We start from the raw sequence: 13,576 nt of genomic DNA, 5'->3' as shown, positions 1-13,576 counted from the left end.
GTGCCCAAGATCATTTTCTTAATCACGACTTCAACGATTAAGCAGAATACCGCTCCGGTAGTCCTAGCACGTGTTTTGTGTCCAAGATCAGAACACATGCCTTATTCAACATAACACATCCTAACAAGGCTTAATAAAGAGCAAGTAATTAAAGTTATATTACAAGTCTTTAGTCATGCAACCATTTACATCAATAGGATGAACTACTCTTGCCCGTCGCCATCGCCGGCGGGCACGAAGTAGCCGAACACCGTCTCTTCCTCACCAGCAGTACCTAAAAGAGCAGCGTGAGTACGAAGGTACTCACAAGACTTAATCCATATACAACACGTATAAATAGCTCGACTCCAAGGATTATGCATTTGGATGTTAGCAAGAGTAGGCCACATGGTTAAGTAAAACTCATATGCGGTAAGCAACCTAGACACGTATGTGAGAGCACCTAGAAATAACCAAACCTACCATTCTACCTTGCAATCCTCCATGTGAACATACATGTAAAAAGAACCATCATAAAAATAACTGTAAAGAACCATCTCATCCTCATACCAACATACCATAGCAACCAAACCAAAATCGAAAACTCTACGACCAATGCAAATGAACAGAAGCATGCTCATGACCAAGAGCGCGGCATTTTGAAATGTTTTTACACCCTGCAGGGGGATACTCCTTTACCCACATGACATGAGGACCATTCGGCTTGTGCCACCCGCTAAAGTGCACACAAGGGGGTACTCGTGACAACCTTTCCTAATAAGCCCCAACCATTTGGATCGTGCATCGCTCGGTGTGGGGATATCTAGAACTACTCCCGAAGCAAACTAGATACCTCTACAAGCTCACCCGCTCACAACGTCGATGTTCAGGCCTCTTTCGTGGCCACTGAGACAGCAAGAATCTCGTTCAGAACCACAGGAGCAGTGGAGGTGGAACTAGCAGGATCCGGGATTAAGACACCGGAAGACCTTTGTCAATGGAAATACAATGGTAAGAAAACCAATTAGATACAAAAAGGAAATAAAATAAGGGCTTTTGTTGGATTGGCACAACATAAATGTAGCAAAAAAAATAGGACTAAGAAAGAGGCAAATTGTGTCTAACTATCTGATCTTTATCTTTTTGCTCAAAGAACGAATAAAACCCCTTGTCTCCTGGGTGATCCCAGATCGACAAGCCGACGGTGTGGATTCCCTATATATGGATGGTAGGAACGCTTCAACTGCAGAGCCCTGAATGCGTCAGTGATGTTCTCTCTATGAGAGTTACGGTCGCCATTCACCGGGGCTTCAGTTGCCGGCTTCCCTGTCATTAGTTCACCAACTTCCTTGACCTTCTGGCACTGGGCAGGCGTCAGCCCCCATACATGGTCTTACAACTTTGCGGAGACCTGTGTTTTTGGTAAACAGTCGCTCGGGCCTGGTCTTCTTGCTTGCTTTCTCAATCCTACTCAATCCTAACCCTTGCTTTCTCCATGCCTACTCCATCCGTCCCATGCTTGTTTGCCCTATCGGTCGGAAACAGTGGCCGGCGCTCTCTTATTGGCTAGGCCCCTATCTAATTAGCGGGTTATTCTAACAATATAAAAATAAGATAATGTTTGGAGTTCAATAAGCTCTTTGCAAAAGCTCCTGGGTGGATGAAAGTTAATATAGATGGATGCTTGAGAGGTCAGCCAGGACCATCGTCATGCGGAGGAATCTTTCAAAACTGCAGAGGTTTTGTAATTGCGTAGATAGGAGGAGGAAATGAACCAACCCGGGGCCCCAAAAAAACAAAAGGGAATGAGATAAATGATCGGAACGATTGAGGAAAGAAAGAGAATGGCGGCCCCTTTCCTTTCACCCAGGGGGAAGCATTTGTTCTGATACTTTGACATGGGGGTCTTCTATTCAATCTAACGATTAGGATGAAGGAAGTATACAGGGAGTTCTGCCAGCCATTTAATGAGGAAGGTGGTCTGAATTTCTCTTACGTATGGAAGCTTAAGGTCATTCCCTGCATTCTGTTTTTTTGGTGGAAAGCTTATTTATTGGAATAGACTTCCGTGCAGAGAACGTGGAAAGCGGGAAAGTAAGTACGGCTTTCGATAGCTAATACGAGTTGGGATAATGATCACAGCTACAAAGGGATTCAGCTTGCCGTACCATTAGATCAGCATGTGGTGAGTACGGTAAGTGCTAAAGAAAACGGCACCGACGGACGGTGCTTAAATGATGCAAAGCGATCTACGGTGTCTAGGTTCCCATCCCAAACTGCCCCGAGGACTCCTCCTGAGCAGAAAACACCCCTAGCACCGCCCACATCTCGTCTCATACTCACAACTCATCCAACCATCTCAACATTATCATGTAGTTGTGAACAACAATTAAGTAGCCCTAGGCTCGCGAACAACGTCATCACCGTCGCTCGACTTCTACCGAGAACCTATGCATTGCTAAGCATGTCGAACAACCCTTAAGCTAGACATCAACAATATTATTGAGCCGACAAGGATAAGGATAATCAACAATTCAAGATAGAGGATATGCAATTCAACATAGGTTGTACCCATTTTACCCTATATCGACTCGCTAAACATGCAAACATACATAAGCATAATTTATCACATTTTGACTTCATTCAATTTAACACAAGGGTTCAATATGCTTAGATGCTTGCCTTGCTGCTCTGTCGATTGCCTGAAGCTACCCGCACACAACTCACAAAAGTTAGGTGCCTCGGGGTCGCCCTCGCTCGCTTGAACCGTCGATGCAACATTCTCTAAATGAAATAAGAATGCATAGCATAAACAAACAAATGATGGAAAAGTGCACATATGATGCATGCTCAAGATATACTAGAGCGTCGAGGTTCGAAAACATTTGGAAAAGGCTGCCAATGGATTAGGGTTCCGAAGTTTGAAACCCCGGATAAGCTAACCTAAGTGTATCTAGCTTCAATAGGCTGGCGGTTAGACTGGCCTTGGGGTGGCGGTCAGACCGTCGGATTGCAGTAGGTTTTAGCCTCTGGCGGTCTAACTGAAGTTGAGCCGGCGGTCAGACCGCCCACCAACGGTCAGACCGGCCCTAGTGGCGATCTGACTTTGAATTTGGTGGCTGACTGATCTTTTCCACCGACCTACTGGCGGTCAGACTAACCTGAGCAGCGGTCAGACCACCAGACCTGCCAGCAGAACCTTTGCAAGGTCGCCGGCGAGGATTCCGGCAAAGCCTTCAACGATGAAGGGCACCAATGTACTCCCTAGTGCTAGGTGAACGTTTTACGTGGTCGTTCGAACACCATGCACGACCCGAACACGTAAAACCCTAAAAGTAGATCTATATCTAGGGTTGAAAATGTGTTTCCCTGCAAAACCCAAAACGACGACCGGATCGAGCTAGGAAACAATGGAAAGATGGCATGGAGATGTTCAACTTGGCGTAGGGAAACTTTGTATTGGATCACTTTGCCTCAAGAACGCCTTGATACTCGGATTTGGCTTCCGAAAGTTGAACGTGCTCGCGGAGGGAGAAATGGTTGGGGAAGCAAATCCAGCGGGGAGAAGAGGGGGAAGACTTGGGGAAATCCTCTGGGAACCTCGTGGGGGTTCCCACCTCCGATCTCCGACCTTGGATCGTGACGAATGGATCACTCCCTCACCTCTACGGTTTGATGGAGAGAGGGAGAAGAGAAGGTGAAATGAGAGAGAGGCAAGAGAGGGAGACCGGTTGGCCTCTTAAGTGATCCTCTACATGGCTGGCGGTCAGACCGGCATGGGTCTCAGTCAGACCGCGAGGGGTTTCTTTTGCTGAAATTTTCTAAGTGTTCCCTCCTTCCATTTCCTTTCTTTGCCAAAGCATCTAGGGCTTTACCAAAGAGCTCTAAACCAACTCTAGTGGATTTTTGAAGCAGGCCCAAACAAACTCAATAGTCAAGCACACATAACCACATGCAACGATGACTATGCGACGCTTAACCAAGCAATTAGCATTTTTGGGACGTGACAATAAATTACCTAATATACAATAAATTATAGACCTAGATATACAACAAAATGTTTTGTCAAAAAAAAGGAAAACAATATCAGTGTCGGTTATAGGAAAAAACTGGCACTAATAGCCCTAGCATCAGTGTCCGCTTAGTTGTAAAACCAGCTCTGATACTGGTATCAGTGTCGGTTGTAGACCACATCTGTCACTGATACTCTACACACCAGATGGTCCGCGTGTGCAGATCGAACGCTCTGAGGTTAGGACACACACCATATGGTCCGCGCGTGCAGATCGAACGCTCCGAGGTTAGGACACACACCAGATGGTCCGACATCTAATACTTTCTACAAAGCGGATGCTTCGTTGTTTACACTGGCTGTGGATGACACACACCGGATGGTCCGGCGTTTGGAGTCTGTGCATGCCGGATCATCCGGCGTTCACTACCTCCCCGACATCGTATCAGTGCCAGCTTGATTTTACAACCGGCACTAATAGTCCATGCATCAGTGCCAGCTGGGTTATACAACTGGCACTGATAGACAGAGCTGGCACTGATACTCTATCCCTATATAAGCCAAACTTAGCTGCAGCCTCTCCATTCCTCCTTTGCGCTCCTGTCGATTCCCGTTGTCTCCCCAATGTCGTCGTTCCCAGGGCCCGCCATCCCCGTCCTCGTCCCCGTCACTGATGCCGCCTCCCAGCCATCCCCGTCGCCGACGCCACCTCCCCACCGTCCCCATCCCCGTCCCCGATGCTGCCGTCCGCGGAGGCCCGTTGCCTCCCCAATGCCACCATCCCCGGAGCCGCCCACGGAGCCAACACTGTCCCCGTCCTCGTCCCCGTCGCCAACACAACCTCCCCACCATTCCCGTCCCTGACACCACCTCCCCGCCATCCCTGTCCCCATCCCCAACACCGCCCTCCGTGGAGGCCCACTGCCTCCCCAACATCGCCTGTCCCTGGAGCCCCCCACGGAGCCGACGCCGTCCCCGTCGCTGTCCCTGGAGCCAACGCCACCCACAGAGCCGACGCCATCCCCCTTGCCCACGGAGCGGACACCATCCTAGGGTTTGGTAATTAGCTTCCGTTAGTGTTCTAGGTCAACGAGTTGATTCCATTTTAGAATTCTCCATCTAACCTAAGAAAATGGTAACTATCTTCGAGTTCAGTTGCTAGATGCCTTCGGGTCCTCCACCTTATGTAGGAACATGCACACATATTTAGGTTGCAAATTGGACCTTTCTGTGGAACAAAATGCATGTAGACTAATCTACTTATGAGTTTTACAAAGTTGCTTATGGGTTTTGAGGTTCTGTTGTAGAATAAAACTTTATTTGCGCCACTGCATCTTGTTAATTTGGGCGGATTTGGAGAAAAAAATGTAACTAGATATGTGTATTACTTGGTTTGTTACGTTGTAGCAGAAAAGGAGTACCTTTCTTGCTTAACTAAGGTGAATACCTGATAAGTGATGAGTTGTCAAGGGATGAGTTTTATCTGCCTCTGTGCATTTCTTTCTGGTTGGCCATTTTATTTGTACAATTAGCTTCTCCTCAAGTCACTAAGATGTTGTTTGATACCAACTGTGCGATGTGCACTTTTGCAGTTTTTGTTAGGCTAGGATGATATGGTTCTGGATCGGTATCCATTATCCAGATATGTTATCTATGTTTGTCTATTGTTGCATGATTTATCCTGGTCAATGAAATACAATGCTATGCTAAATAAAATAGTACTTTTGGATAATAGTGTGTTGCCAGACTATTATTCTATTTACTTTATAAAGTTGCTTATGTTGTTTTCCTATAAGATTCGAACAAAACATGCTTCTTTTGGATGGTTGTAGAGCAATGACTGATGGATGGGCGTGGACCATCAAAAAGATTGATAATATAGTTGTCGACCTAAGAAAGATACCTAACAAAAGCTTCGATCAATGTTCAATAATTTGAGTCTTGTTTTCGGATCCATGATATATTTTGCTTAATTAAATACCTGGTCAATAATTTGAGTCTTGTTTTCGGATCTCTTTCTTGCCCAGTAGTAATTCTTGTGTTTTGGTGCAAGTTTCGTTGTTGTCCTATGTTTTGCACCAAGTTGTGATAGTGTATTGTTGCTAGTCAAGTGATCATGTGTCATGTTAGGCTAATCCCTGCACGTGTGCCCCACAATTTTTTGGTTGCAATCTGTTTAGCATAGCAATGAGTAGGGTTGTCAGATAACCCTGTTCACCATCTACATTTGGCTGCTAGTTGTCTCTGTGGACCACCAGCAAGTCTTTGCACCCAAGTTAGGTTTTTGTCCCTGCTGTGCATGAAGTGAAAAAAGAAAGGAAAGTACTCGCCCTGCTATTTATCTTTTGCACCCAGAAATTGTGTGAGCCATACCTTTCCTTCTGTTGAACGTAGTAGGACATCCATAAAATCCATCTTGGTTTGATTTTTGCTTCTGCATTCCATAGAAACAAGCCAAAAATTGAGTTGCCTTCTAAGGCCAATTCCAACTCAGTTTGCCAAAATCCGAAAGTGAATCTATTTCCTGCAGTAGTTCTGTGTGATTATTTACCAATCTAATTTGACCGGCTGCTGTTATGTTAGCTGCTTGCTACCATCACATCCGTATACATATTAGGACAAGACATTGGGAATTATAATTAGATTCCCCTTTTCCATGTGGGGGAGAAAGGTCCTAATCACTTCTTTTGGTGGTGAATATTATAAAGCTGGCTAAGCATGCAAAGTGCACAAAGAATGATCTTTAGGGTACTGCATGCAGGACACCCTGCTTTTTCTTTTTATCAACTGATGATGCACAATTATGTGTCATATATGCTAATGTCGATGTTGCAAGAAATTTGAATACATGGAATTTTTTTATGTTGGAATGGCTCGTACAAAATCAAGTCACCACCCACGGATGTGCCCCCCGATACAAGGCCCCTCCTTTGACCGGGATCCAATCTCGGATGATGGTTAGGAGCGAAGCCCGAGTGCATACCTCGACTTGAATCAACCTGACGCTAATGTGCCAGGTAGTCAGTCATCCGATGGACCGAGGCGTGACCAAGGTCCCAACAAGATGCGTGAGGGATGTTTTGTCATCACGGAGATCGATTCGGCCGGGGAGTCCCTAAAATCTTTAGATTTGCTCAGGCCGTTCAAGACAACATGCGGATGTCTTGTAAGGGACCATGTCACAATCACTTATAGAACTTGGCGAGGCAAACGAGGTGACAAGTGGGTATTTCCCGATACCATCAAGAATTTCATGTGGGCAAGTTGTCGCAAAAGTTCGAGTACCATGAAGGATGCAACATGACCATGGAGAAGCATCAGGCCTTAGTTATAATGGGCAGAATTTTTAAGAATTTTAAGGGTAAATCGTACAGAGATTATCATTTGAAGGGGCGAACACTGGACTCGGATGATTATCCGATGGTGAAAGATTTTTGGAATGATTTTGTGAAGTGCAGAGATTTGAAGAAGCAAAAAAGATAAATGAAGCAAACAAGGCCAACATCCAGAAGAACTTATACCCTCACAAAACCAGCTCGCGCGGGTACGTTAGGAAACTTGACGAGTGTGAGAAGATGGAAGAAAACGTAACTAAAAGCGGTGTCATACCTATGATGGCTGAGTGGATTCCACGAGCGAAGAACTACCTGTATGGGAGTGGGGTGACTCTTGCGACTGATGGAAGCTTATGCTTCAAAAGCAAACGAGAGCTGGAAGTCATGCAGAAGATTAGAGATGCCCACGTCTAGTGTTCCCAGGGCTCTTTCTAGGCAGACAAAGAGAACGACGAGCTAACCTTGGCACTGGAAAACAAGGAGCACACTAGTCGCACACGCGGCAAAGGTTTGAGGCCTTGGAAGGTCGGATTCGAACAAAACGCTGACACTTACAAGAAATGAAGAAAAGAAAATATGTCAGAAATGTTGGCCTTCCTAAAAGAAGAACTTGTAGAGGAGAGACAGATGATAGACACCAAAATAATGCAGCTATGCAGCAAGCCAGGCAGCAAGCAAGGCAAGAGCTGTTAGTCGTCGAAGATAATGCTTTGGTGCCGAGCCATGGTCGTCCCCGGAGCACCTACACATCTACGGACCTTCTAGGAGAAGCCTTAATCCATCACCCCATGGACGACATCATAGAAAACACACCATGCCAGGTTCTCGTGCTAGTCTTGGGTGTTCCCACCACGGTGGCTAAGGGTCTGGCTGAGCAATGGGCGGAAGGGACACATTTCAACGGTCGTCTGATACCACAAGGATACGCCAGGGTACACATGGACAGTGTAATACACAAGTACCATAAAAGTAAGCTGGATTACCTTGGAGAGGCAGGGGAAACGAGGATCTCAAAAAATGTAGGCTATTACGTCCTATGGCGCAAGCGCGACTTATTGTTTGGCGAAGACACAGACGAGTCTGGGTCTAGTTCAGAGTCATCGGACGCACCCAAATGATCTCCGCCTCCTCCACCGTCGCCTCCACAACCACCCAGAAGATCTCCACTTCCTCCGCCGTCACCTCCACAGCCACCCAGAAGATCTCCACCTCCATTGTCACCTCCACAGCTACCAAGAAGATCTCCAACCCCTTCGCCACCACTACCTATCACGCTTCAGAAGCCGGTAGCACCTGCACAAGCTCAGAAGTCAATGTCTTCTCAGAAATCAACTTCGTCACAGCAGTGAGCACACACGTACAAGGTGTACGTGTGATACGTCAAGAGGAAAGGACGTCACTATCCATTTCGGGCGTACAGGATGAACCGAAAACAATTATAGTACCATTAGCAAAGCTTAGGTAAGTGGTATACATATGGATGATTAATTTTCAGTTCCTACTCATGTTCAAATAGATTGATTTCTTCAATTCTGGTAATTACAGGACCTCGAGCTGGAAATATGTATGCTCATGTTGTAGAGATTCAACGCAATTCAGGAACAACTCTGCAGGTTCATCAATAACCAAGTCATTCCAGAGTTCAGGTGGTACCATGTTTTCAAATGGTGCTATTTGCAAACCGACCCTTCAATTAGCCCGTGGAGTTCGTTACCTGATTCTTCTCAAGGCAAAAAGCATTGTTCATGGTCTTCGGTCAACAAGAACAATTGAACGGAGATATCAAACTGGTAATGCATATCAAACCAGCATCTGCAAATAGCTTTGCCACCTCTCCTGGAGGACAGGTTATGTAAAATATTACTAATTGATGATGCTTGATCTAACTCTCTCTCTCTTTCTCTCTGTATGTGAGCGAGATTAATCAAATTATGGAGATTTCTGTATGGAATAAACCAACTCGATCTGCTTATGTTTTCGGCGTGATCCTCAGGCTTGAAGATAAGATCTCTGTTCAAACCGTGCCTGAGATTGTCACCATCAAGAACGTAGGTCAGATGTCCCCTAGAGTGGCTTAGCGTGCATGCAAGTGTGCTCTTTCCTGAAATATGCATCGATATGTTAGGTATAAGATGAAGATGAGCAAATTCTCCCTCGCAAAAAAATACGTGATAAATTTTGCTTGATTTTATATATATACCTGAACCACTTAGGACACACTACAACAGAAATGGTCATCGTGTATTTGAATTTAATATATTATATATCTAGTTTATATAGAGAGGCACCATTTTTGTAGGTTTCTCTCAATGTTCATCACCTGTCTATCTAGCGAGTGTGGCTAGGCAAAATACGTATTTGTGCATCTGCTGGCATATTTAATGTACCACTTTCTACGTATTAATTGGCACTACAACAGAAATGGTCATCAGTGCCGGCTCAAAAACGTCATCAGTGGCGGTTTTTGAATCGGCACTGATAGTCATGGACTATCAGTGCCGGTTTTTGAGCTGGCACTGATAATGATTATCAGTGCCGGCTGAAGAATAAAAACTGGCACTGATACATAGAAATAAGTGCCGGTTCTTAGTAAAAGCCGGCACTGATATTATACATATCAGTGCCGGTTTTTTATGTTGAGCTGGCACTGATAGACCATCCCCCCAAAATGTAGCCATTGCAAATGTCACATAAAGCACATGCACATAAAATAATCTCAACACAAAATGTATCACACACATACATAATTCATTCTCATCTCATCTCATTCATGCATACGTAACCATGTTATTTCACATGTCATTGACTATAGATTATAACTAATAATAGTTTGCAACAATAGTTCATAATTAACAGAAGTATACAATAAAAGGGTAAGAAACGATGTCACTCAATTGTTATTGTTGACCAAGGATCCTAAACTACGTTTTTTGCCTTTTGAAGAATCAGGTAACGAACTCTACAGATCTTTTGAGTAACTAACTTAACCAACAACAACATAACTCTACCCTACCATAACCAACTAAACATAAATAATTGGAACCATTATAAACATACATGTAACAAAGACCAACTCAACCATCTCCCACATATCCAACCATCAAACACAAGCGAAAACTCTACGACCGAGAGCATGGCATTTTGAAATATTTTTACACCCTGCAGGGGATACTCCTGGACCCACACGACTTGAGGACCATACGACTTGCATGACCACACAGATCCATACAAGGGAGTACTCATGTCAACCTTTCCCAATAAACCTCAACCATTTGGATCATGCATCGCTCGGTGCGGAGGTACTAGAACTACTTCCGGAGCAAACTATCACCTCTTACAAGCCCGCCCGCTCACACCGTCGATGTTCATGCCCAAATGATCACAGCTACAGAGGTATTTGGCTCGCCTTACCAATAGATCGTTATGTGGTGAGTAAGGTAAGTGCTAAAGCCGACTACACCGACGATCGGTGCTTAAATGATGCAAGCGGTCTACGGTGTCTGTGTTCCTCTCCCAGCCTACCCCCAGGACTTTCCTTCGGAGCAGATAACACCCATAGTACCGTCCACATCTCGTTTCATACTCATCACTCATCCAACCATCATCAACCCATATCCAACATTGTGATCATTACGAAAGTAAATAACGCCTATGCTCATGAACGATGAAACAATTCACCGCTCAACTTCTACCGAATGACCTATGTATTGCTAAGCATTTCCATTTAACTTGTAATCTAGACACCAACAACATATTCAAGGCGACAAGGAAAGGATGAACAACAATTCAAGGTAGAAGTAATGCATTCAACATAGGATCTACCCACTTGTACCCAATCTCGACTCGACACATGCAAACATACATAAGCATAGTTCATAAATTTTAGACTTCATTCAATTGAACAAATGTGCAATATGCTTAGTTGCTTGCCTTACTGCTCAGGTGACTGCCTATAATTACCCAAGCAACACTTGTAGAAATCTGAAAGATTAGAGTTATCTTCAACCACGGTGGTATCACGCTTCGGCTCCTTGTTCACTAAAGAAAAGAGCATGCAATGATGAGCATGAGTGAAATGCAATAATGCATGCTACAATAAGGAACTCTTTAGTCCTTCTTCTGGTAATTTGATCTCTTTGAGCCCTGACCTCTGGTCTAATGATGAAAAATTAAATGCTTGTGATAATTAGATACTTGATCACCCATTTACTAAATCTGAGATTAAAAAAGCCCTCTTTGAAATGGAAGCTAATAAAGCGGTTGGCCCCGATGGGTTCCCTGCTAAGTTTTATCAAACTTGCTAGGATGTAATTAAAGATGGCTTTATCAGAGTGTTCAATGACTTTTATGTGGGATCTCTTGATTTTAAAAGGTTCAATTATAGAGTTATTACACTCTCACCTAAAGTGAATAATGCTAAAAGAATCCAGCAGTTCAGGCCTATTTGCCTGCTAAACTATTGTTGTAAGTGGATTACAAAGGCTTTAACTATTAGATTGGAACCCTTCATGAATAAGATCATTAATCCTTGTCAAAATGCTTTTATCAAGAATAGGAATATTATGGATGGTGTTATGTCTCTCCATGAAATCCTTCATGAAACCAAAAGAAAGAAGCAAGTTGGTGTGGTGCTGAAATTAGATTTTGAAAAAGGTTATGATAAAGTTTGTTGGGACTTCCTTTTCAAATGCCTTGATATAAGAGGTTTTAGTACTAAATGGAAAATGTAGTTCCAAAAAGTGGTATGTGATGGCACCTTAAGTGTGAAATTGAACAATAATATGGGTCCATATTTTGGTAGTCATAAAGGAGTGAGGCAAGGTGATCCCTTGTCTTGCTTCTTTTTGATCTTGTTGCTGACTCCTTGGCTAAGATGATCACTACTGCTCAGAAAAATGGCCAAGTGACTGGTATGGTTCCCCATCTTTTTGAAGGTGGTATTGCAATTTTGCAATATGTTGATGACACAATTCTTTTCCTTCAGCATGATTTTGTTAAAGCCAATAATCTCAAGTACGTTATTGTTATACATGTATGAGCTAATGTCTAGCCTCAAGATCAATTTCCAAAAAAGTGAGGTGATAATGTTAGGGGGTGACCACTCTATTGCTGAAAGATATGCCGATATTTTTCACTGCCAAATTGGTTCCTTTCCTATCAAGTACCTGGGGGTTCCAGTAAGACTCAGTAGACTCCATCTTATTAACCGGGTGAAAATGGAGGAAAAAGTCTTCAAAAAGCTTGATGTTTGGAAGGGAGTTTATTGTCTATGAGTGGTAGACTCATTCTAATTAATGCTAGTCTTTCAAATGTCCCAATTTAAAAGATATCAATGTATCAAATACCAAAAACTATCATTAAAAAGATTGACATTGCCAAAAAAAAAGTTCTTTTGGCAAGGTGGTGGAACTAAAACGAAGTATCATCTAGTTCATTGGGACAAAATTTGTTTGCCTAAGAAAAAAGGGGGTCTTGGTGTTAAAGTTCATTCCAAACTTAACATTGTCCTTCTTTGCATCTGGTGGTGGAGGCTTGAAAAACGGGAAGGGATGTGTCAGTCTATTGTCAGGAACTGGTGGTGGAGGCTTGAAAAAGGGGAAGGGATGTGTCAGTCTATTGTCAGGAAAAAGTATCTTCATAATTCTTCTATCATGGAGGTTAAACACAAGTTTAGTGACTCTCCCTGTTGGGCAGACCTAATCAAAGTTAAGCCTATCTACCTCCAAGGAAGGAAGATCCTTGTGGGCAATGGCAAGAATAAAGATTTTGGGGAGATGTTTGGCTGACCACAAACTCTCTTGCTAAAATGTTCCCTGTGCTTTACTCTATTTGTAACCAAAAAAGTATAATTGTATTTGAATGCCATAATATGCAGTGGTGCCTTGAATTCATAAGATGGTTAACCCTAGAGCTTCAATCCCAGCGGGGTTTGATCCTTAGTTAGTTAGCAAATGTTAGTCTTGGATGTTCTGATGATGTGGTTTCTTGTTCATGGGACAAAAAGGGTTCTTCTAGTGTCAAGTCTACCTACAACTGGTTAACCAGGGATGCTCCTCACCATCCTTTTAAGCATATCTGGAGAGCTAAAATTCCTACGGAAATTAATCTATTCTTATGGCTTATGGAACATGATGCCTTGTCAACCAAAGATAACCTTCTTAAAAGAAATTGGAGTGGAAATCCCTCCTGTTATTTCTGTACTCAGCCTGAGATTATTAAGCATCTGTTTTTTCTTTGTCCTATTGCCAAG

This window comes from Phragmites australis, chromosome 24 (genome assembly GCF_958298935.1).
Source record: "Phragmites australis chromosome 24, lpPhrAust1.1, whole genome shotgun sequence".
In the NCBI taxonomy this organism is placed as follows: Eukaryota; Viridiplantae; Streptophyta; class Magnoliopsida; order Poales; family Poaceae; genus Phragmites; species Phragmites australis.
This window is presented reverse-complemented; position numbering follows the sequence as displayed.